Raw genomic sequence first — 25,655 nt, 5'->3', positions numbered from 1 at the left:
GGGGGGCACATGCCCTGCACATCCCCTCACTACGTATTGCATATTATTCATCTTAAATCTATGACTTCACTCCTGCATCCTTTTTCTTCTTTAGTTGTCCCTAGTAGTCACTTGATGTGCACTTAGTGGCTCTCATATTAAGGGGGGGGCTTTTAGCTTTATTTGGTGGACATTTGCTCATGTTCCCAGTGCACATCAAACAGGTCTATGTCACAGAAGGTATACTCTGCTTGGAGTCCCCACTTGGTGCATTTATTTTAACCCTTTGATATTTATTCCCTCCTGTTTTATGGTGTCTCCCAAATTCAGCTGATATGTACCCAATAGCCTCCTCTAATAATGGTGCCGGTGGGGGGGGAAATGATGGTTGTTCCGTGGGTGTTAAGCCCATGCTAACCTTTTGTAACAAATAGGCCTGTGTCACACAGTTCCCTCTTGAATACCTCATTATTAACCTGTGATCCCCATTTGTCTCATCCCTGTTTTCATTCCTGTTGTCCCCTGGCATCAGTTGAAAGACTTTATAACAAGGGGGGTCTAGCAGGTTCTTTGTGGGCTCATGCACATCACTCTGTGCATCAAATAGGCCTGTGTCACAGTTCCCCCACACCACCACCACCCAGAGCTCTTGTAACGAACCTCTGATCCCCACTCCCACCCCTATTATCTCATTAGTTGTCCCCAGCATTAAGCTGCTATGCATTCAGTTGCTTCCCTAAATAAGGGAGGCCTAGAGTTTCCTTAGTGAGCTTAGGTGCAGTTTCACTGCATAAGAGCCAGGCCAGCATCACACAGTCCCCCCTTGGAGTGCTCATGATGAACCTCTGACCTCCACTCCCATCCTCATTATCTTGTTAGCTGCCCCCAGCACTCAACTGTTATGCGTTTAGTTGCCTCCATCACTAAGGGAGGCTCCCCATTTCCTTAGCGGGTATCATCACATAACAGATAGTCCTGCTTCATGTAGAATTAGAATCACAGAAAATGAGGGTTGGAAGGGACCTCAGGTCTAGTCCAGTGGTTCTCAACTTTTTTTGTACCAGGACCCATTTATAAATATTGATGGCCAGTCCCAACCCAGTGCTCCTCATTCCCAACCTGCTGCAGCAGCAAACAATGCTGCATGGCAAGCAGGGGGCAGCTGCTGCCACCGTGGTGTAGCCCTGATGGGCGAGCCTGGAGCCGGCCCAGGCTGGCAGTGGTGGCGGGTTACAAGCTGGTGCTGAGCACGGGGAAAAGCAGCTCCACTGGTGCCCTGTGCTGCAGCCACTCGCAGTCTGTGTGGGGCTGCTTGTACCTGCTCAGGACAGCCCTGTGCAGGCTGCAAGCAGCTGCAGCAGAGACCGCCAGCTATGGGGTGGGGAAGGAGCTGCTTTTCCCCCTGTGCTCAGCACCAGCTCCTTCCCTGCCAGTGAGCAGAGGTCAGGGCTGGGGGGGTACTGAGAGTGAGCAGGTGTGGGAGCCAGTGGGAGCATGGGGCCTGCACCGGTGTCCCAGGGCCAGCACCGGCAAAGCCCAGAGCAGGGCAGCAGGAGCACAGGGTCCCGGCAGGCAGGGGCTCTGTGCAGCCAGGCCAGCTCCCCCCTCTCCTTGCTGGTGCAGCCCTGAGGGAGAGGAGAGGAGCTGAGCTGGCCCAGCCCTGAGGGCTGGGGAAATACGCATGGTCCTCCCCTTTCCCTCACCTTTTTACCTGAGTTTCCCACACTGGTGCAGCCACGAGGAACCACATGGTCCCAGGCCAGAAGCCCCTGCTAGGCAGGGGCTTCTGGGGAGGGGGTCAGGGCTGGGCAGGCCCTGCTGTTTCAGGAGCCTGCTGGGGCTTCCCCTGGATCCTACTGTCCCTGTCTGCTGTCATCTTTCACAAGAACCAGGGACAGATAAATATTAATTTTCTAAATGTTTTTAGGAGCCCTGCAGGCTGGATAGAATGGCTTAGTGGGCTGTATCTGGCCCGCAGGCCGTATTTTGCTCACTCCTGGTCTAGCTCTATCCTCTTTGGAACCCCCCTTCAGGTAGTTGAAGGCTGCTGTTAAATTCCCCCCTTCATTTTCTCTTCTCCATATTAAATACACCCAATTCCCTCAGCCTTTCCTTAGCAGTCCTGTGCCTGCTGCAACCCATTTTGTTGTGCTCTGCAGGACTCGCTTCAATATGTCCAGGTGCACCGCCCCCCTTGCAATACCCACCAGGAGCCTTTGACCCCCACTTCCTCCCCATCCATGGTTCTGAGCTCCTTGGCCCCAGGCAGCCCCCAGACTATTCAGCTGCTTCCCACACTCAGGGAGACCCCTCGGTGTCTCCATGGGTGGTGGCCTTCAGTTGCCCCAGGGCCCAGCACATGGGAGGCTGCAGAGGAGGCTGAGCAAAGTATGGACAGCTCCCACCCCTCCTCCTCCAGCAGCTCAGAGCCCCCCGCCCCCTGCTCAAGAGCTCCCAGGTTCTGACATGTGACATCAGTGTCTCCATGGTGAGGGGAGGGGTGCCATGATATGACCACCCACGGACAGTCCCACCCCTGGTGCTGGGGGAAGGGGATCCTTACCCTCAGCTGGTGCTAGCACAACGGAACGAGGCTCCTGCCTCCCACCCCAGAATAGGAGGGTCCAGGGCAGGAGCAGGGAGACAGATCACCAGGTCAGAGACCATGGCCACCTGCCGCACACTTAGGTACTCTATGGTGGCCTCACTCAGCTGGAAGTGGATCCGGTTCTTGGCGCTGGTCTCGCTGGTACCCCTGAGGCACTTCTGGTATCGGTTGCTCTTGGGAGCTGCTTAGAGGTGGGAAGCTCAGAGGCTACATCCAGTTTTCCATGGCAAAAGGGGAAGAAGTCCCTTCAAGACCAGCCTGCCTCCTGTAGGAGTATGTGTGCTGGCCTGGCAAGCTGGTGGCTGGCCAAGATGAGTCAAAATGCCCCAGAACCCAGCTATCCTTGGGCACTTAGCTCAGAAGGGAAATCCATTTCTTCTGCTTTAGAAACATTACTTTGTCCTTCAATGGCTGGGCTCTGCCCCTTGGCTGCTCTTGTGGGGTGGGGTGACTTCCCCCGACTCCAGAGACAGGTGAGCTCTGTTTTTTGACTTGTGCCAAATGCCACCCTCAGCAGACATAGCTGTCAGCGGGTTCCTGTTGAGGAGGGGTTGGGGGGCTGAGAAGCCAAAAGTAGCAGCCACGTTGCTGCCTCCCATGCTATTGGTTACAGCAGTGATTCTCAACCAAGGTACTGGGGTACCCTGTGGTGCTGCCCAAAGCTTTGACAGGTGACATGAGGTGTGAGGAGATAAGCAGATACATTAGTTGAATAAGAACAGGGTCAGGCTTGTCCTTGTGTGGATAGTTCCCCACCCCTGCTGCCCAGCCTCTCTGCAAGGAGGTAAGCAGTGTAATATATAAATTAGTTTGGGACACTAAGGGCTACTGGGGGCTACTCAGTTCACATAAGTTATAGATACATGCCTTGAGTCCAGAAAGGTTGAGAACCACTGGCTTACACAAATGGGTGAGACTGAACTATTCCAATTCTGTGGGATTAACCTGAGAACAACCTTTGACCTTGACTCCTGTGTCATCTCAGAGTATCACCAGACCATCTTTGACCCCTACCATTTCTGAAATCATTATTTATAATCACTTCCCATGTGGACTATTCCAGCATCTTTGATTATAGCCTTCCTAGCAGTTGGTTGAGTATCATCACTGTAAACCTACTTTCTCTTCTAACCAAAGGTAACAAGCCAACACCTTCTCCTACCCTTCGTGTCTTGCCCTGCATGGGTATCTTCATACTCAGTGAAAAAATGATCTGCTATGTAAGTAGTTTGGGGGAAGACTTTGCATCATGCCATGGCATAGGGCTTACCCTTTTGCTGCATCAATCCACAACTTCACAGGAAAAGTTACAACAGCCAAGGAAGCCTCGTCAAGATTTTATCTTGAGGAAGAGTGATACCACCCAGGGTAACTTGTATGTAATATTAGTAAGTTAACATAACAGGATTATTAAGGATATTAATAATCCTAAAATACTTTGTATATAAAATATTTTCTAGTAGTATTTTATATACTGTTAGATAGTAGTATCTACCAGTATGCAAACTATTTTCTACTAATATTTCCTTATAGAAGCAAGTGATCTGTCCCGCTGAAAAACTAAAAAATCTCACCTTTCCAATAGTGTAAAGATTTTTGTTTCTATTCCTGATAAGTTGTAAAGTATCAGACCAGTCAGTAATTCAGTACTGGAAAGTACATACCCAGCATTTCAGTGTAGGAATCCATGCAGATGAGAAGTAATAATGTGGATGCCTGTCTTCCCCCCTCACTCAGCTCTGCACATGCTGACCCACAACCCTAAGTGTAGGGGGGAACAATGAAGAGGTCATACTCTATCCTCTCACGTCCTATTACTGTAGAAGCATGGGAGGATCTAGAACAGGGGTTGGCAACATTTTTGGGCAGAGTGCCAAAAACACCTGTAACCTTGACATGTAAGATGTTGGCATGCCAGGGGTGGATGGTGGGAGAGCTATGAGAAGCCCAATCTTTACTGTGGCAGCACAACACTAACCCCTTCACCCAAGGAACGTGTGCCAATCAAAATGCCTTGTGTGCCAGACTCTGGCACCTGTGCTGGGGGTTGCCAACCTCTGATGTAGAATTTTGAAAAGGGGGTACAGGTGATGAGCTGCAATATCACATGTAAAACAATACATATTTTTCTTCAATTAAAAATAAACTAGAAGCTTTACTAATGGGCAAGGGCCTAGGGCTGTATTATTTGATTTAAGACTAGGAAAAAACGACTATAACTTCATTAGAATGAATTAAAAACAATCTGCAGAGCTGTGAAACAGAAGCTTCATTAGCAGGAACATTTAACAAATAGCAGAATTGCAGAATAAAGTATAGCTTGACTGTAGAATATCAAAACTATTAAAAAGGAGAAGGTCATTAACACTTGTGGAATAAAGAGGTAAATTATAATGAGCCATGAAGACAATTGACTTCCCCGGCACTGCCTGAACAGAAATGCTGCTGCCACTGGTTTGAAACCATGTGTGGACCAAGAATCAAAGGGAGGGGGGTACAAGTGCACCAGTGTACCCCCTCTTGATCTGCCCCTGGGCAGCAGGCAGGGTAGGGCACCTTAAAGATTAACTCTTTCACAAAGCAATAAACTTTTGTAGGCTACAGCCTTCTTTAGATTAGCCCAGTAGGGTTTTGTGAGTTTCTTCTCCCTTCTACTTTAGTACATGGGGAAATTATTTCAACCCCTATAGAATATGGAGCATTTCCTATGAGCTGCAAGGTATTCTCTGCTCTTCCATTACATCAGCATTATTTCTGGAGGCAAAATACAGTTCTTAGATGGCTCTGAGCAAGATCAAGCCTGGAAGTGTCTTTTAGAGAAAACGACAGAAGCATTTGTTTTGAATACACACGCTTTATTTTTGTGGGGTAATTTTTTAGGGGTGTGCCAAGCAGGCCCTATTCAATTCAGATTTGGCCGGAATCCGGGACAGTGATTTGAGTCGTTGATTTGGATCACTGTCCCTGATTCAATTCAGGCAAATCCAAATCTGAATATTTGATGCCGATTTGGAGAATCAGCGATTCAGACATAGACACAGCTCTAAACGTTGTTTCTACATACCTTGAGGTAGCAGGCGCAGCTCGTGATCGCTGCAATGCTGGGGCACATGGAGCATCCCAAAGGAGTGGGGGGGGCCCTCTACATGCTTGGTGGCAAACCCGGAAGTGGACCGAAACTACTTCCAGTCCACTTCCAGGTCTGCTGGGGAGCATACGGGGGGCCTCCCCATGCCTACCCTCTCAGCAGTTGGCCACAGGGGGACCCCAGGTGCTCCCCCCCAGACCCAGGAGGCACGAGCCACCAAGCTAGGGGCTGCAGGGGGGGCCCTGTGCGCTCCCTGGTGGACCCAGAAGTGGACCGGAAGTGCTTCCGGTCCTCTCTCGGGTCTGCTGCCGAGCATGCTGGGGCCCCCCTGTGCTTCTGTGAGACGCTCCATGTGCCTTAGCAACGCAGTGTTCATGAGCCTAGAGGTATGTAGAAAAAACATTTAAAGCTGTCTCTATGTCCGAATCTTTCCGAACCTCTCTGAATTGATTCAGAAGGTTCTGATCCGATTCGGAGAGATTAAAGGGTCCTTTGATTCGATTCCAATTTGGAGATTTGGCCACTGAATTGGGCTGAATCTCTGCCAGATTGAATCAGGGACCAAAGCTTCACACAGTGCTAGTCATTTTTGTGCATGTAACTCCATGCATTAAACCACTTGGTAAATGGTTTTCGTGATTTTCTTTAACTGCCACAAGAAACACGTATTGGAAGGGGCCTACATTACCTATGGTATTTCCCTCCAAAATTGTCTGCTGGTTCTATCTCTAATAAAACAGACTTCCACTGAAAGGCCAGTGCTATCTAACCAGGTTGTGAACAGATTTTTTAATTCTATAGGTGCCAGTGCTGTCATTGCCAGTGCTAGAGCCATCATTCTTGTTAGTCTCAGCTGGAGCTGGCATAGTGGAAAATGTTAGCTGAAGAAGACTTCTTTAGGCAATGCTTTACTTCCTGCATGCCCCACTATATTGAGTATTTGCTGAGTTCTTCTCTGTGACCATTATTTTTTGAACACAAAGGACAGAGAGATTCAGGGCAGGACGACATTTATTTCAAATCTGTTCAACTTACTAAACCTAATTTTTTTTTAGGAAAAGCTTGGAAGAAAAAGTATTTGAAGATTGCAAAATAATTTGGTTAGGCTGCTACTGTGTAAGCTCTTTCTCACTGCCATTCTCCTAAACTCTACGCTGATCTCCCTCTTTATTGTTAGAATGAGAGAAGTTCATTGTTCGTATAGCTTCATTCTCACAATTGTAGGCAAAAACTGCCAGTCATGTCAAATTAAATGTTATGGTTTCGTATTTCCATTATATTTGTATGACACTATATTACTGTAGTTGAATTAGACTATTTTCCATGGGGTCTAAGCTGTGACTACTGCATTTAACTTACTTTACGCAAGAGTTACCAGTAATTGGACTTGAACTGAGGATGGAATTGCCTTCCACTAAAATACTTCAGACCATGATGGAGGCACAGCACTGAAAGGTCGCAAATTACTAAAAAAAGTAATTTCCACAGTATAAGGATTTCAGAAGATTTGGAAACCAACCTGATATGTTGGTACTCGTTCTTGAGCAAGATTGCACCTCTGGGGTGAGAGCAGCTCTTAGCTGGTCTCCTACTGACCAGTATCCCATTTACCCCAATGGACTATCTCTCTTGTACAGTCCTGTCAGTCTTTAACCAGTTCTCAGTAACCTTGTCACAATCCTATAAGGAATGAATGACATTCACTACTCAGTGTCTGTCACATACTTCTGGGGTGCTACTGAGCACCAAAGTAGTATAGAGTATACCAAGTCAAATAATGCTGCTGGTCTTAGTGGGGCTACAGTCCAAAAATCCCAAGGACCAGGAAGATGAAAGGCATCACTTGCCACTGTTAGTGCATGCATGTGCACCTGCCTGAGTGTGTGTGTGTGTGTGTGTGTGAGATTTCCAGAGCATTGATGAGTTAAATATGACCCTGAAGCTGAAGGCTCTCATGATAATATGACAGATTTCTTCAGGGACAAGTGAAGTTTCTAATCTCACTTGCACCTTCAAGTGTCATCACTTCCAAACAGACATAATTGTTCTTTTGTCTGAATGTCAGGTGCTGTTCTTTACCAATATGCTTCTTTCTTCTAAGGCAACGTGATGTTTCATGCAGCAATATGAAAGGTGCTAAGAAAGAAATGCAAAGCTAAATGTTTTCTTAGGGTCTCTTCAAAAGGTTTCAGCAGTATATTGAAAAGGAGAAGATCCCTCTCTGTAGAACCTTAGAAATGAGAGCTTTTGCAGAGGTGGAACAAGTCTCTGTAATAACTGTTCAATAACTATTGAATAGGAGCTGTTGGAGCCACTGAATTGCTCTCCAGCTTCATTCTGATGTGTTCTATAAGCTAGGCCACAGCTCCTTGGTGACTAACATGGCAATATTTAACGGACAGACTGAGCAATGTGAACATTCTCCTTGTCCTTGGCCATAGTAAAGTAATAATCTAGTGCCATGTCTAAACTGCAATCCCAACTGCTCAGGATTGAAAATGTTTGCATACACTCATTCATGGCTTGATTGCAGTTACCTCTTCGAAGATTTTATTGAAGCTGTCTTGGAGACAAACTAGTCGTTGGTGATTTGCTGCTTATTGAAGGCCAGATTCTGCCATCCTTACTCATTTATTTCAAAGGGACTAAGTGAGGAGTAAGGTTTTACTCAAAATGAATAGACAGCAAAGTGTGGCCCTTACTTCCAACTAATAAATATCTTATAGCAATGTACAATTTAAATGATTTTATAGCTATATAGGAAAGTCAATGGATTAATTGATGGTATTTATTTTCTTTATCTCTGAAGATTAAAAGGTAGTGTGCCCTCATCAAAATTCTGTTTAAACTTAATTGAAAGTGCAATATATAGAGAGAATCTGTATAATGAGTTTTTGTGGCTGCAAGTATAGAATATGGTATTTGTATGTATTTTCTTGGTAGAGCTTATCAAAGTATATATTTTCCACTGGAAATAGGTAAACTTTGTGCTGAGTGAAACATATGGTGCAGATTACCAACATTTGCTGTTTTAATGTAGACATATGAGAGTTCTGAAATAGCTTTTGAATTCTGAAACTGTTATTTTACATTTAAATCTGAAGCCATCACTAGTTGTCTTTGAAGGGGAAAGTCATAGATTGTGTGATTAATTGCCCTAGAAATTGGGTTAATTTCACACACAATTCTTGAACAATAACAGCAAAAGTTTAAGGACTTGATGCAATACCAACTTCACACAGTGGGAAACTTTCCACTGACTTCAACAGAGTTTGCAAATTTGCAGTAAATATTATTGACAAAAATAATTTAACATGATCTGTGCTATATATCAACTGTTTTACACTGTTAATAACATTGTAAAATGAATCAGATGCTGTGGGTGATGCCTAGGGTAACTATATGCCCCTGGCAAACTGGGACAGCCCTGGCTTCTGTAGTCCACTCCTGGCCAGTTAGTCAAAAGTCCTGGAGCACAGGTCGGTGGAGATGTGGAGCGTCATGATGCACCTGGCAAGCAGCTGGGTAGGCACTGCTGCTCCTGTGCAGGAGCAAGGACGTGCCACACACAGGCAGGGTGGTGCCTGCTCCAGTCTGCCCACCTTGCTCTCACACAGGAGCAGCAGTGACTGCCCAGGCACTTGGCCTGTGCACCATGCCACTCCATGTCCCTGCTGGAGTCTGTTCCAAGACTCTTGACCAATCGGCTGGGACTGGATTATGGAAACTGGGATTGTTCTGGGTCACCAAGGACATATGATCACCCTAGTGATGCCTCTTACAAGTTATCTTTCATACAGTTGTCCTTTGTTTCTTTCAAATAGGTGTAGTCCTTCTAAGATTCTACTGGGCAACGTGCTTTATATATGGAGCCAGAAAGTACTTAAAACAGTGGTGCTCAACCTGCCTGGCCCTGTGGGCCTCATGAGTGGTACATGTGAGGATTGTATATCTTTGAGAGACAGAGACAGTTGGACAGAGCTAGAAAGAGAGAGTCTGATGGCTGTCTGTGCGCTGTTAGCAGGAATAAAGAAATCTCTTTGTTAAAGTGGTTCCTGACTCTGTGAACTGAACCTACAACATGAGTTAGTAGCAGGAGTGGTTTAAAACAGGTGATGACATTGTGTGGAGTGAGCTTTGGGAAAAATAATAAAGAAAGAAAAAATGGAGCAACTATGGGCTCCAGCAGAGATGAAACTCTCCAGCCATGCATCAGAGAACTAGAAAAGGTTTGAGCAACAATTCAACCTGTACATGAGGGTGAGTGGGACCACTGAGAGGCCAAGTGACCAAAAGGTAGCTCCTAGAGCTTATGAAGTGGAGACAAGTGAATAAAATGTTCACAGGAGGAATAGGAAACATGAGGAAGGACAGGAGGAAGAACAGACAGTGTCCAAACTGGAAAAGGACATGGAAGAGACTAGCGCATAGACTGAATGAGACAACACAGAGAATACAGCACAGACCAATTAAGACAATGCAGAGACTAATGTGATGCCTCACAGATCTGCAAGACTGCAAACGGCACTGTGAAGCCTTATTGAAAATTCTTAGCTTATTAAAAATTTGAATGTGTGTGTGTGGATACAGATACATACTTATTAGGTAAAATGGATTGCATTTTTTGCTTGGATTGTATGTTTTCAAGAGAGGCAGAGTTGGACACAGCTGGAAGGAGAGAGTCTGATGGCTGTCTGTGTGCTTTTAGTGGGAATTAAATAACCTCTTTGTTAAAGTGGTCTCCAACTCCTGTGAATAGAACCCACAACTGGACAGTGCAGAGGTGGCCTATGGGCCAGATCTGGTGGGCAGGGGTTGGTCCATGTGTCTGATCTAGCATGAGGTTGGTACATGGGTCTGATCTGTGGGTATGATTCACTATGTCAGCCTGATCCTACACACTGGATTTAGCTGCAGTGTGATCCCACATGCTGGCATGATCTGGTGTACAGAATGATGTCATATGGGCCATGGGGCTCCCTGTAGGCCTGGAACTTTGGCAGTGTGGGGGAGTGGTGGCAGCTCTGGGAACCAGAGCAATTAATGCTGCCATCACTCCCCCATCACCAAATTTCTGGACCCAGGAGGAGCCCCACAGGCTGGATGACATTGCTTTTTTGGACTGGATCTGGCCCATGAGCCATAGGTTGAACACCACAAACTTAGAAGAATTTCATGGTAGCCATGAGATGTTGTACTAACTTAGAAGAATCATTTAATGATTCTGAAATTGGCCCCAACAACAAACTTTCACACTACTCCAACAGCATTATGGAAAAGAACTTAGGTCTTGTACAGGCATTCAGTTACTCCTGGGAGTCACTACTCTCCCAGGAGAAACCATAAGTGTAAAGATATTCAAGCTTTTTCTCCCAGAGTAAAAATGACTTCTTCAGGAGAAAAATAGGAAAAACCAGGATTAAATTATTCCCAAGAGAAACTCGCCTGGGAGAGCAAATGTCTATATGTGCCATCACTTCTCTCAGAAGAAAACATTGTCCTCCAGCATCCCCATCTCCCAGGGAGACAATATATTGCTTTCTGGACTCTGGTGCTGTAGCAGAGAGCAGAACATACCCCCTTCACAAGCTCTATATTGTGCTGCAGGGAAACACAGGCTGCCCATGGGCAATCTGCACCACTCAGTCAGGGCTGCCATATGCACTGCTGCTATCTGTCACCAGGCCAACTAAGGGAGGCTGCAGACTATGCTGAAATAGTACATAGTGCTTCTCCCCTCCAGGTGCACAGTGTCAGCATTGTAAGCTGTTCACTCTTCAGGGCCTCAGCATTTAAATATCTATACATGCCATTCTAGGTAAGTTTTTTTTACCAGGAGAACAAGTCTAGGAGATTTCTCCCAGATTATTTGAATGCCTCTGTCAACACACTCAGGAAATAGGAGCCGTATTAGGGCATTTTATACATCATTCCTATTTCTTTTTAATTCTATTTTGGGACATGCATGCAAAACTGATAATTTATCTGACTGAAAAATGATGTGAAATGAATTGACTGAATCATCTTAGGTCTGCTTATTTCACCTCTTCATACCTGATGAACACTCACAAATCTGGGCCTGATATTGCTTGCTTTTATATCAGTGTAAATTAGGGCTGTGCGAAGCTTCAGTCCCTGATTTGATTTGGCGAAGATTCGGCTTGATTACGTGGCCAAATCTCCAAATCTGAACTGAGTCAGAGGACCATTTAATCTCTCTGAAATGAATCAGAACCCTCCAAATCAATCTGGAGAGATTCAGGAACATTCAGCAATTCGGACATACACACAGCTTTAAATGTTTTTTCTACATATCTCTAGGTACCAGGCGGCTTGTGAATGCTGCAATGCTGCGATGCTGGGGCACATGGAGTGTCCTACAGAAGCACGGGGGCTCCCCAGCGCACTCAGCAGCAGACCCAGAAGTGGACCAGAAGCACTTCTGGTCCACTTCTGGGTCCGTTGGAAAGTGCGCTGGGGGGCACCCCCACACCCCTCCTCAGCTCAGCAGCTGGTGCCTCCTGGGTCTGGGGGAGGCACCTGGGGTCCCCCTGTTGCCAATCACTGAGCCGGGGGGACATGGGGGGGAGGGGGGTCGCACCCCAGCACGCTTCCCAATGGACCCGGCATTGGACCGGAACTAGTTCTGGTCCACTTCCAGGTTTGTCGCCGAACATGCGGAGGGCCCCCCTGCACTCCTGTGCTCTATGCGTCCCAGCATCACAGCATTCACAAGCCACGCTGGTACCTCAAGGTATGTAGAAAAAACTTTTAAAGCTGTGCCTATGGCCAAATCACTGATTCTCCAAATCAGCATTGAATCTTCAGATTTGGATTTGGCTGAATTGGATCAGAGACAGTGATCCAAATCAATGAATTGAATCACTGTCCCTAATTTGGGCCAAATCCAAATCCAAATTGAATAGGGCCTGCTTCGCACATCCCTAGTGTAATTTAGCAATAGCTTTCTTAAAGTCAACAGAATTAAGATTCACATGAAATGGCATGAATGAAAGTATTAGGCCTAGTGTTCCCAAGTGTTTGGGGTGTCCTGGAGTGCTGGTATGGCTCTTCAGAAAAGGGTTACTCTGCTTAATGAAGATTTGCCCAGTTATCCTACAAGTATGGCAGCCTGGCTGCAGGTGTGCAACCTTTTCATGTGGGCTGTACAAGTTGGCCCTGGACACATATGTTTGGGAGCAAGTGCATAAGGAAGCCTGTGTATCCATGACTTCACTCATGTTGGTACCGGAGCTAGCTAGACTATACATGCTGCAATCAGACCTCTGATTGCAGTGTAGATATATGTTAAAAGTAAAGGGCTAAAGGGGTCTTTAATGAAGCTGAACTCCCATGGAAGTACATGGGAACCTTTCATGAGAATGATTATAAGGCCAAATCCTGCAGCACTTGAGTACCCATAGTAGGCCACAAAGGCTCACCAAAAGCTGTTGGTGAACTGTAAACAGATAAAATCAGTAGCCAAAATATCAGCTGGTGAGTTTTTCTTGGCACATATCTGCTATTCTATTGCAAAAAGAATACTGTGAGGTGGGCAATGGTGTAAGCTAATAGATTTGTGCACTATTTGGAGTCACTGAGATTTGTAAGAAGTAGCAGCAGAGAATCATATTTTCTGTGCCTTCCTATGTCTTATATTAGTACTACCCTGCAAGCTTGGATTGAGGATTTGTTCCCTCATTGCCTTTCATTGAGTAAACCTATTAGGTATGACCTTTGATCCTTCCCTGCATTTAGGCCTGTTGGATTTAACCCAAAGTGAGTAGTGATGTAGCAGCAAGTACACTAGATGCCCCCTGCTTTCCAGCTACACGGTGGTAATAATAAAAGTATGAAGTATGGGATTATATAGGGTAAAATATGACCTAGAATGAATAGAAATAGTTGGCCTAGTCAAGTAGGGTGCCAACCTTTTTGCTCCCTGCCTACCTGCCACTGTGCTGCCTGTCCCCTCCACAATCTGCCACATGCCACACACACAGTCTCTCCATGCTACTTGTGGCACCTGTGCTGCAGGCCTGGCCTAATCTATGTTTTGGGTAGTGGTTCAGTGAATTAAGGCCCTTTCTATCCCACCTCTTCTGCCATTTTCCTTTGGTGGTTAATCATTTTCCTGTGGTTAATCAGCAGAAAGAAAGTGCAGACATGGATTCCTTGGACTGTTCTGTCACAAAAATAAAGAAAATAGTCTTCCGCTCCAATTAATTAAACAAACTGATATAAATTCCCTGCTTAAATCGCAGTTTGCATATCCATAATCTCTGCACTACATTTTATGTATACTTTACCCTTGGGTAAAAATTTGTGAGCATATAAATGCTTTCTAATATAATCTTGCTAAAGCACACTCTTGCCTATAAATATTCATACCACTGCCAAAACATTTGCAAGCTTTCCCCAAAGGTGAAATATGTGTAATGTACTTTGCCTTCTGGGTATAAATATTATCCAATACATTTTGGTTAATATGAATACACTAATTATTCTTGTAACCCTTTTAAAAAGGGTCATCCTCATGATGTGAATTTTTTAAAAATGTAATTACAGTAATTGGATACTTAATCTAATTAAAATTGGCTTTATCTTTAATGGGAATTTTTCTAAAGAGGCAGAATGACAATTGACTTTTTGATAATCACTGTTTTCTTTCAGCTGGAGGATGCATTTAGTACAGTGGAAACCAGAGAACATGGCCTCTCTACCATGTGCCAGCCACCTTTGGAGCTAGTCAAACTAGAGATTTATCCATCAGAGAAGAGTTTCACTTTAATTATAGGAAAAAAGTATCCTTAATATTGATTTTCATTGTAGCTCAGGTACAATTAATTAAACAGGTCCATATAGTGCTGACTGCTCTGTAAAGTGTTTTCTAAAGGATGAGACTTATAGACAGAAAGATAAAGCCAGTGTATACCAAGGCCTTGCTCCTGCAGCTGGGTTAAGACAAGCATACTCTCATGCTTGGGAGAGAACCCCATTAATGTTCATGGACTGTGCTTTGGCAGAGACTAGCACACATGCAGTTAGGCAAGTCAGGAAGCTTCCCAATCCACCAAGAGATAAGCTTTACTAGTTTGGTCTATCATGAAACTGATATGAGGAACCATGGAGATGTCATATAGCCACCTCAGTGCTTGCCTGTAGCAAAGGCAGGGATCAGAAAGACATAACTGTGTCTCCAATCAGCCTTTGAGCCTCACCAGAGGCTCCCAGTAAGGAGGAAAGAAAAGGTGGCAGTACCAAACTCTGTGCATTATAGTAAACTAAATTAAATCACTTAAATATTCTTATCCATTACTGTGTCAGGGTGATACCATGGATGCTGTACCAGCTACAGTCTCCTTTTCCACACTACATTTTAAAGATGGGTGTTGGCAATGGGGAGTGGACCCAAAGGACAGGTAAAAAGTGTTCTTTCCTAGCAGCAGAAGGCCTTTGTCAATTTAAATACAATGTATTTAAATACAGTGTACCTGTATTGCATAGACTACCTGCTGCCCGTTATGCCTAGGGGTTCTACCTAAATCTCAGGGGGACTTACCAATTTTCATGGGTTAACTGGAGCCTAAGCTCTAACTCCATGGTCATTTTGTAGTGGGCCCATCCCTTGGTATTGATTGGCAGAAAGGACCCAGGGGGCAGTGGGGACAAAGGGGTAGTTACCATTTTGACAGCTGGTTGCCCTTCATGTAGTCCTGCCCCTTGGCACTGATTGGCAGAGAGGCCCTGGTGGGGGGAGGAGGACCCCCTTTGTGCTGCCCCGTCAGCTGGCACTTTCCCCTCCTGGCACTGAGGACTGCTGGCTCCCACTGGGGAGCCAGCATTTTATTTGTATTAAGTTTTTGTTGTTTTTGGTTTTGCGGATTTCGTGCACAATCTCGGATTTCACAGTTTCCATGAAATCTGTGAAACTGTGAACTAAGTAGGTCTAGATATACCTAGATAATATCCTAGCATATGCTAAAGCTCTTCTTGAGCAACACAGGATACTTTTGTAAGCATAAAGTTGCTAATATGAAAAGCAACCCAAAGCATAGGTTATGAGTTCTGAACTTTTTCTAAAAAGGAAGGATATATCCTGGGCATATAATTAACCAGGGATTTTTCTACTGGCAAGAACAGAAAAGCTGGCCGACAGAGGTGGAGAGTTTTGCAGGATTTTGCTCCTTTTAACAGATTGTCTATCCATGGTTTTCCCAATACTGCAAAACTATTGTAGGGGTTGAGAATGGGAAACAATCTCAGCGGTCAGCAGAGAGTGGTATAGCATTGAAAATGATTCTTGCAATTGTTTCTGTTTTTGTCTGCCCATGTTTTGAAATCTCTCTCATACTGGACATAGATACTAACACTTACATTTTGCGAACATTATTGGTACAAGAATACAAAGGACATGATAAAGTGTTTGCTGATAATAGCAAAAATCTACGTTCTTCAGAGATATAATTGCATGAACTTTAAATGAAATCCTGGCTCTGTTTAACATTATCAGATATTTGTAATGCTATTTGCATATATGAAAAATTACAGTCAGAACAAACCATGTTTTGTTGAACTAGCCCTTTAGATTCGGGAATTCTGAGAGACATCTTGCTAGATGGTTGGAAAAACAGTAGTGCTTTAATTGATTTCAAACACTGTGTTGTCAAATGCAGGCTTGGTCACAACTGTATTGCTGATGCTTTTTTCAGATGACCTTGTTCAAATGCAGTCCTAATCAGAAGATGAAGAATAAATTGACTGTTCATGGACATGGGACAGCTATCTTCTCTCTTCTCAAAAGTGCAGGTGGTCCTGGTTCACCCGCTAAAACTTGGGACATGGATTTCTAGAAACGGACTCTACAACAGTTAGAAGCTTCCCAAATATAACCCTGATCACAAAATAGCATGTGATTGGAAAACCAATTAGCAAAGCACAACCATGTGGAAGCCATCATTCCCTTAGGCTACCACAGCAAAGTCTTCCTGGTCATAGTAGGAAAGCCTCAAGGTTAAAGATAAATTATTGTACAGGAGACGGGAAAATATAGTGAGTGATAAGTACAGGTATTAGCTGGTTGTGCCAGATATGCTAAAAAAAAGAGGACCAGAGGTATGTCATGATTTTAAAACTACCTGACAATTCCTCAGTCAAGTGAAGAGGAAATTCCTGTTAGATAAAATGCAAGCAAAATGTAGAAAATTGGTGCAGTAACCTCAGTGTTCGTATCACAAAGGAAGGTCCCTGTAAAACAGGAAGGACCGAAATACAGCCAATTCTCATGGGGGCACTAAGGGCGCTTGTACACACAAGGGGGTTTCATTCCCTTAAATTGAAAATGGTGGGTTTTTGATTGGTGGGTTTTTAATTGTGACCCATCATTTCAAAGTAGGGGCTTCTATCACTGTTATGGAACAGGGCTGGCCCACCAGCAGTCCCCACCGAGCAGGCTCAGTTGGGGAAAAAATCCCAAATGGTGAGGGGCCCAATCTCTTTATTTTTTCTCATGGAGCCTGCCTACCTCTCCTACAGCCAGGGGGCTGAGCTGCCGGAGGTCCCTGTGCTGTGGGGGAGCCCAATCCTTCTGTCCATGGTGGGGGCACCCCCAGGACTGCCTGGGTGGGGTGCTAGCAGGAGAGTGCTGCCCCAGCTGGGAGGCAGCACCCGCCAGATCCAACTCTACCCCGAGTCAGCGCAGGGACCAGCGCCCAGGGACACTACCAACACAGAGGGAAGGCCCGGCGCCTCCTGCAGCTCAGGGGCTGCATAACCCAGCAGCAGCTCACATGGACAGGCTCTGCCAGCAAATAAAAACAGAGCCATGAGGGGCCTGATCCTTTTTTCCCTGCGGAGCCTGCCCACCTCTCCTGCAGTCGGGGGGTGAGCTGCTGGCAGGCCCTGAGATGTGGGGGACCCTGGGCATTCCCTCCGCAGTGGCAGTGCCTCCACCTGCTAGCAGCCCACCCAGGTGGCCCCGGGGGCACTGCCACCATGCAGGGAAGCACTGGGTTCCCCTGTAGCTCAGGCCCTGCCAGCAGCTTGCCTCCTGGCTGCAGGAGAGGTGGGCAGGCTCCATAAGAGGAAAAATAAAAGGATTGGGCCCCTTGCCACTTTTAATTTTTTTTTTTCCTTAATGAAGCCTGCTCATGCACGGTGCTGCTGGGTCACACAGCACCTGGGCTGCAGGGGAGGGCCCAGTCCTTCCCTCCATGGCAGTGGTGACCCAATCCAATGGTGCACAGGGTGCTGGAAGCCCACATATGAGGAAGTTCAGGCTTGGCGGGCTTCCAGTGCCCTGTGCACTGTCCCTGCCGCGTTCCTGCCACTTGGGACCTCCTGGGAATGGGCTGGCTTGCCCCGGGGCAGTGCAGGAAGGTGGCAGGAGGACAGCTGGGTGAGCCTGTGGCTAGAGAAGGTGGTGGGGATGGTGCATGGAGCGCTGTAAGCCTACCAGGTCCGAGCTTCCCCAAGCATGCCCGGGCTTTCAGCGCCCCATACACCATCTCCACCACCTTCTCTGGTCACCAGCACACTCCTGCCACCTTCCCACACTGCCCCATGGGCAAGCCCGCCCATTTCTGGGGCAGCATAGGGATATAGCAGGAGGTATGTGACGTGTACATGGGACTGGGTTTTTTTGTCCACAGTGGGACAATTAGCTTGGATCAAAGTAAAATACTTCAGAGGTGGTTTAGGTTGCCATGCTGAAAGAAATTTTGCCACAAAAAAAATTGTGCACATGTACATGGTGACATTCTTATGTTAGACAAATGGTGATTTCTTGGCAATTTTCGTCATGTGTACATGGCCACATCATCACATGTACAAGTGCTGTAAGAAATCAAGAGGGTATGACTGTTCTAGATGTTCTAGTGAAATAATTACACCCAAATCAGGAGAAAAAATTGAATCCAAAGTACTCCAGCATCCCAGAATCTGATAGAATGTGGAAAAAAATAATGGGATGTTATAATAGAGCTGGCTCTCCTTGTAGAACAGCAACAAAAGGACTAGGATAAGCATATCCCAAACCTTATTATGGTTTATAGACCAGCAATCAATCAATGCACTCAGTGTACCCAGTATCTGTCTCCTAAATCAGTTTGAGAAATCCTCAAATCCCAGCCAAGCTCTTGTATAAAGCTCACTAAGAAAACAAGGAACTTGGGTCATTTGAACTATGAAGAAACCCAACAATCCAAACGAAGAAGCTCAAACCTTTGCCAGGGAAGATTTGAGGATAGCCTCAGATACAATTGAAAGATTCAATTATGTAAGATGATAAGAAAAAACTCTTAGCAGAGGAAACCCAGTATCCTAGGGCAGTCTTAGGGCAGAGATAAATACTGCAATAGGGAGCCTCTATCTACCTGCCCAAGTAAAAGTACTGTACAGAATACAGTTGGGTGCCAGAAAGACCCACAGTCATCTAAAAAGACCATTTTAGGAGGTATCAGGAAGACAAGAAATCAGCATAGCTGGCCTCAAAAACAGAGACTATAGGTGTGGAAACTGAGGCTAGAAAAGTTCTGACAGTAATAAGCTCCCCAGTAGAACAAAATAGCAGTTTAGACCATAAGCCCCACAGAAACAATAGATGCACCTCAGGAACTCCTTAAGAGAAACCATTGCTAGTGGTTGCAGGGAAATGCGGCAGAGACAGCAAAACTCCAAAGAGATTTGGATGGCAGCAAAAATTGTTTGTGACTAGTGATAAAAGTAGCCCAGCAGAAAGATACCGGAAAAAGGTAAGGAATTAAGATGGTTTCAGTTGTAATTTATTGTATTTATCCATTGTAATCAATTAACAAATTATTTTATGGTTTGTTTACAGTGTCATCATTTTAGGTTTTGTCAAGATGAGATGTGATGTTGAGGGAAGTTCCTACAGGCTAGGCATAACTGTGAGTTAGGCATAACTTTCTACCTTCCTTAAAGATAACTGGAATAAATGATTAGGTTTCTTTATGAGACTAGGTAGATGAAAGAACAGAAGCTTCCATCACAGCCCTGTGCTATAACCAAAGCCAAGACACATTTGATTTGTGAAGTCCGTGAAAGAGGCAGAAAGAAGTAGAAAGAGAAGCAGAAGAGAAAGGAAGAGTAGCAGGAGCAGAAAAGCAAAGGACACGATCAGAACAAACACTGGGCATGAGCAAAGGGAGCCCCGGGGGCTGGAAAATGGCTTGGAACTGTGAGCAAAGATGCAAAAACCATGAGCAAAGGTTTATTTTATTTTCCGCAAGTACTGAACATGGGGCTGAAGTCAGTCTCAGGATGACGCAAGGGATTCCTGTCGCCTTGTGAATTCCAGCCCTGCTTGGAGGACAAACCCTTCCTGTTGGCCGCCTGCCCCCTTCCTGAGGAAGAACAGCCAGTTATTCCCCCTCCTTTGAGGAGCTGATGCTCTTGGAGAAGAGAGAAAGCAGAAGAAGCCATGCAGCTCCGGGTAACTCCACTACCTTCTTCCCTGATCCCTCCTGTGAACAAGATGGCTTTTCTTTGCTCCTTCCCTGGTAACTTAGGCCTGGGGAGAAAAAGATACAATTCCATTGTTGTCCCGAAGCCTACAGGAGGGAGATGATGAACTCTAGGAGCTGCAAGTTGATGTTAGAAAGACAAAACTTATATGGGGACTGGAGGACAAGTCGAACTGATAGGGAAGCTAAGAGCTGGATGAGGGCTGGCAGGTGGAGTGGGGGACCAGGGCACAGGCAGAACTGATCTGGGGCCTGGGTAGATGTGGGGACCAAGAAGGCAGAACTGAGGTAGGGACTAGAAGTCTGTGAATAATTTGGATATGAGGGGGCACAATTAATTGCTGGGCAGTAGCAACTGTCATATATGCACTGTCAAGGCCAAAAATCAAGTCTAAACCAGACTCTACCTCCCCACACCTAAAGTGTCATGACTTTTGTGTCCACTGCATGATTCTGAGCATCTAATGTGGTAGCTGAATTTGTAGAGTTGGCAAAACTGCACTGCCTCTTGTTGCTTGAGTCCAGCTGTGTTTGGGGAAACTAGACTTTGTGCGTTCTTTGTAGATAAACATGATTTTATCAGAGACACATCTAACACCATCATCAGTTTTGCCACCTAACAGAAATAACCTCCAACACTCCACATTTAAGTAACTGTTTGGGTCAAAAACGGGCACCAGTAGAGTTAATATTTATAGGAACACATCCAGGTTTTTTTCTTCCGCTATGTTGTTTACTAACAGAGAAAAATGCAACCATTATGTTATATATCAAAGCTTCTGGCAGCTTTTTTATTGTATTAGCTATTTAAAATAAGACTTTTTCTGCAAAACCATTTGCTCATGAAAAAGCCTCATTCATGTTAAGCTGAAAAAGTTGAGAGCAAAGCACTGAGTTCTCCAGAAGATGGCAGTACCAGTACAGAAAAAGAAAGAAAGAAAAAAAAACAAAAACCCCAAGCAGCTGAGCATCCTAAGGTTTTATAATTTGCCAGCTCAGAACTGATATATAACAAGTTTTAATTTTTTCTTAAATACATGATCAGATAATTATACTTCAATGACTCAAAAGCAATAATGATAGCACTCATTACAACTTTAAAGTGTATCTGGTTTCTCAAGGGTTCACAACAAACATTCATTCATCTGAATGGAAACAGGAGACATAATTAGGCAGTAGCTCATTTCTGTCACATATAGTGTAGGCCATAATTAATTTTAGCTACATGTGTTCATACTGGATGTTGAATCTCCTTTTCCCCCCATACACACCCACTGGTACTGTAAATACAGGTGCTATATAAACAACAAATATTTACAGTAGTGGGTTTGTAAAACTTAACACTGAATCCAATTTGAGGAATGGAATAAACACTTGTGGCAGTGCTCAAGAGACATGAAGAAGAAACCAGCCAAATAAATGTACTGAAAATGAATAAGGAACATAGCACTGCACCAGATGCAGCAATATGCTAACTACATTACCAAATAGATTGCAATATGCTAACTAGATTGCCTAAAATATATTCAGCCTATTTTCATGAATTGTGTGAGTCAATGTCTATGATTTTCAGGTGGAGCTTGATTTCTAGTTATTTTTGTCACACAGTATTTCAAGGATATTGTGTTGTTATTACGTATGATTTACTAAAAATAATGGATCGATGGAAAGATGCTGAATGGACTATGCTTTTCTTTCCATTCATTTATTATGTTTCTATGTCTTTTATTACCAAAAGTCGCTACTCACTCTAAAAATTTATCTTTTCAATAGGGAGAAGGCAAGTAAAGAGTTATTCTGCACACTGCCAACATAACCACACAAAACTCATCCAATTTTGTTAAGACCTTTTGTTGCGAATCAAAAGTTAGTGAAGATTGTATTATAATACCTCTCCCTTGACCTGAAAATCACTCAGCTGGATTCAAGTAGGCCAGAAATGTTTCTGTTTCCATATAAGGTACATCTAGGGCCTTTTTTTTTAAAGTTCTGCAAGTTCATACAGCTGATCCTGCCTTCAATACCAACAATTGAGCCTCTTGTGGGGTTCATGACATAGCTCTATTTATCTCAAGGTTTCAGCAGTGAGTAGAAAGAGAATGACCTTGTCTGGACAATGCCAAGCTGTGCGTTTTCCTTATGCATGGGGCAAAAGCTATTCATGGTTCATTGGATCTTAAAAAGCCCCCTGATTTTGTGGGACACAGTTAATATTTAAATGCACTGAGGATAAATAATTTGGGGACTGAACCAGTAATGCCCATTGAAGTCAGTGGAAAGAGGCGCATTGGCTTCAGTGGGGTTCAGATCAGGTCCTTGCTTTGTAGCCGGGGGTAACACAAGGCTATTGGTAGATTGTAATCATTAGCATGCAGAACCTGGAAATGCCTATTAACTAAGTGCAGGCAAGCACAAAGAAAAATTCTGTTTCTCTCAAGTGTTCTCAACTTCAGGAATTTTGTCAGTTTGCCTTTGAGAAACCTTCTCCACATCCCTTTGTCAGCATCCCTAAACAGCTCAGTGGGTCACATTCTGCTCTCATTTATACCTTGTCAACCTCACTGATTTCAGCATGTTACAAGAGTACAAATAAAACAACAATTCAGTTCAATTAAATTCATCTGCAAACATTTTTGTGTAGTCAAACCATTCTCTGCCACAAAAAGGAATATAGGGAGAATTTGCCTCAAGGTCCTTTTCATTTATTGCAACAACATACCTGGCTTACCCAAAGCAGATTGTTACAAATCAAATGCCACAGGTATGGCTCACAAACCATTGCATTTTCACCCTTCATAAAAAAGTGATCATTCCTAGAATGGACGTAGTGAGGAAACCACTGTAGTTTTCAACTTGGCAGTAAGGGTATACAGGCACTTTTAGCTATAAAAGCAGGAGTTACTGTTGTGAACAATTCAAATATTATTTACCGTGGCAATGGTAGATCTTAATCCTTTTGTTAATAACGGTCTTCTGTAGGAGACAGGATGATCCAATTAATTAATCAATCAATCAAAGAGTCTCTTAAGCATCTGAGACACTTAACAAGCAAACAAATGGAAACAATTACATTCAAGGTCAAATCAGTGCCTTAAGAAAAAGAAATAGACGGAAATTCCATAAACAAAGATTATATTATTACTTCCTAACTATAATGATAGATGTCTGATTTGGACCAAAAAGTATTATCTCCAGGAAGGTATGAGCAGATACCAAAAAGGTAATATGTACATTGTACAACAAAATCTTAAGCCTCATTTACTTTTTAATCCCCAGTCTTGGTAGAGATCCCTCAATGATGTAGTAGTGGAACTGTTGCTTCTTATGCCTGCATTGTGCATGACTGACAGAAGAGGCAGGGAATTTAACAGGCACCATAGATAATTTTATTGTCTTGTATGGCATTTGAATGTAACAACAAACACTGAAGCAGAGAAGCATTTTTTTTAGTGATTGCCCTACAAATTCTATGATCTGCTATTTATTTCAGTGTAGTGTTTTAATCAAAATAACATCAAAGTAATGCACCCTAGGAGCAGGACTGATAATATGGCCATGACACGGAACTAATCAAGAAGGAAATTGGATATCCATACTAATGCTGCTTATAGTTTAACAAGTCAGTCTTGTCCACATTCAAGCTAAGACAGTTAGGTGACATTCAAGCCAAAGAATTCACCCACAAACTCTGAGTTTGTAAAATGGGGACTCACAAACAACTTCATTAAAGAAATCTGTGAAGAAGAATGTAATTGATCTCAGAAGAAAAAAAATTACAACAGACTAAGAGAAAGAGAAGAATGATGGACAACAGCCACACCTACCCTTCATAACAGATAAAGAACCTCCAACAGAAGACAGCTTACTGGACAGGCCTGACACAGAGGAGCTATATTTCATAGGTTTCATAGACATTTGGGCTGGAAGGGACTCCGGAGGATTATCGAGTCCAGCCCCCTGCCCCAGGGACAGGAAGTCAGCAGGGATCATAGGATCCCAACAAGATAAGCATCCAAATGTGTCTTGAAGGCATTCAGAATGGGTGCTTGAACTGCCTCCGGCAGCAATCTATTCCAAACCTTGGGGGCTCAGACAGTGAAGAAGTTCTTTCTTATGCCCAGCCTCAATCGGTCACAGTGGAGTTTGTGACCATTTGATTTTGTCATCCCTTGGGGGGCTCTGGTGAATAGATGTTCCCCCAGATCCTGATGAGCACCCTGATAAATTTATAGGTGGCCACCAGATCACCCCTGTTAGAGCAGTATAGAGCAGGGCCTCCTGTGAGTGGGAGGCAGCTGGGCCATTGTCGCCCCAAGCCTCAGGTATGCAATCCAACTTCTGTTCCACCTCCTCGGGCTTCCAGGGCCCTGGGCTGTATCCCCGCCGGCTCATGCCACCCCCTATTGCTGCCCCTGGGGCAGACAGGCCCTTCCCCTGTGGCCTCCAGCCTTCTGGCAGCAGCAGGAACTGCCAGAGTGAAAAAACAGCCACGGGTTCAATCCGAATCTCCATGGGCGCCTGGCCCTGGGCCAGGCTGCCAGGAAGCCAGGCACCTGCCTGGGCAGCCTGGACCAAATCCTTTCACCTGTGGGATCCTTTCACCCAGTTGGGTGAGCACAGGGCACTCAGGGTTGAGGCTGCACTTGCTTGTCCCCATCTGTACCGCAGGGCTGGGGGGCTGGGAGCGAGTGGGCATGTGAGAGCTGGTGACAGCTGGATGGGAGCATGGGACCCACGCCAATGGCCCCGGGGCAGCACCGGCAGGGCCCAGAGCAGAGCGGCAGGAGTGCAGGGCACAGGCTGGGAGGGGTCTATGGAGCCAGGCTGGGCTGCACCAGCAGGGAGAGAGTTGAACTGGTCCATCTCCATGGAGCCCCTGTGGGCTGGGACCCTGCGTTCCTGCCGCCCTGCTCTGGGCCCTGCTGCCGCTGGCCCCAGGGCACTGGCACAGACCCCACGCTGCCATCCAGCTGTCACTGGCTTCTGCATGCCCGCTTACTCCCAGCCCCCCCCAGCACTGCCCCACAGTACAGGTGGGGACAATTGCACGCAGCCCTGACCCCACATGCCCCATGATTGGCCATCTGGGCAAAAGGATCCTGGCCTTCAGTGGCTCCCATGTGCTTGCTCCTTGGGACCATGGGACTCAGCAGAAGCCAGCCCGGCCCTAAGGACTGGGGTAATTCCCTGCGGTCCTCCCCTGCCTCCCGGTCTTACCTGAATTTCCCTTACCAGCCCAGACACAAACAGCCCCACGGTCCCAGGCCAAAAGCCTCTGCTAAGCAAGGGCTTACCCCTTCATCCAGCTGCAGGGGTAAGGCCTAGGCTGGCGCTGGGGGCCCTGCTGTTCCTGATGCGGCTTCCCCTGGGTCCTACTGCCCCTGTCTCCTGTCATCTTTGACAGGAGCCAGGGGCAGATAAATATTACTTTAAAAAAAATTTTTAAGGGCCCTGTAGACCAGATAGAATGGCCTGGGAGGCTAGTCCAGCCCGTAGG

At 45.3% G+C, this 25,655-nt stretch overlaps 1 protein-coding gene across 1 annotated transcript in view; it reads right to left on the bottom strand.

Moving 5' to 3' along the window:
- RIC3 (RIC3 acetylcholine receptor chaperone) overlaps positions 1-25,655 on the bottom strand; it is a 168,824-nt gene that overhangs the window by 59,592 nt on the left and 83,577 nt on the right. The gene's annotated exons all lie outside the window — the stretch shown is intronic.

This window comes from Gavialis gangeticus, unplaced genomic scaffold (genome assembly GCF_001723915.1).
Source record: "Gavialis gangeticus isolate Ggan-Ray unplaced genomic scaffold, GavGan_comp1, whole genome shotgun sequence".
NCBI lineage: Eukaryota > Metazoa > Chordata > Crocodylia > Gavialidae > Gavialis > Gavialis gangeticus.
This window is presented reverse-complemented; position numbering and strand designations above follow the sequence as displayed.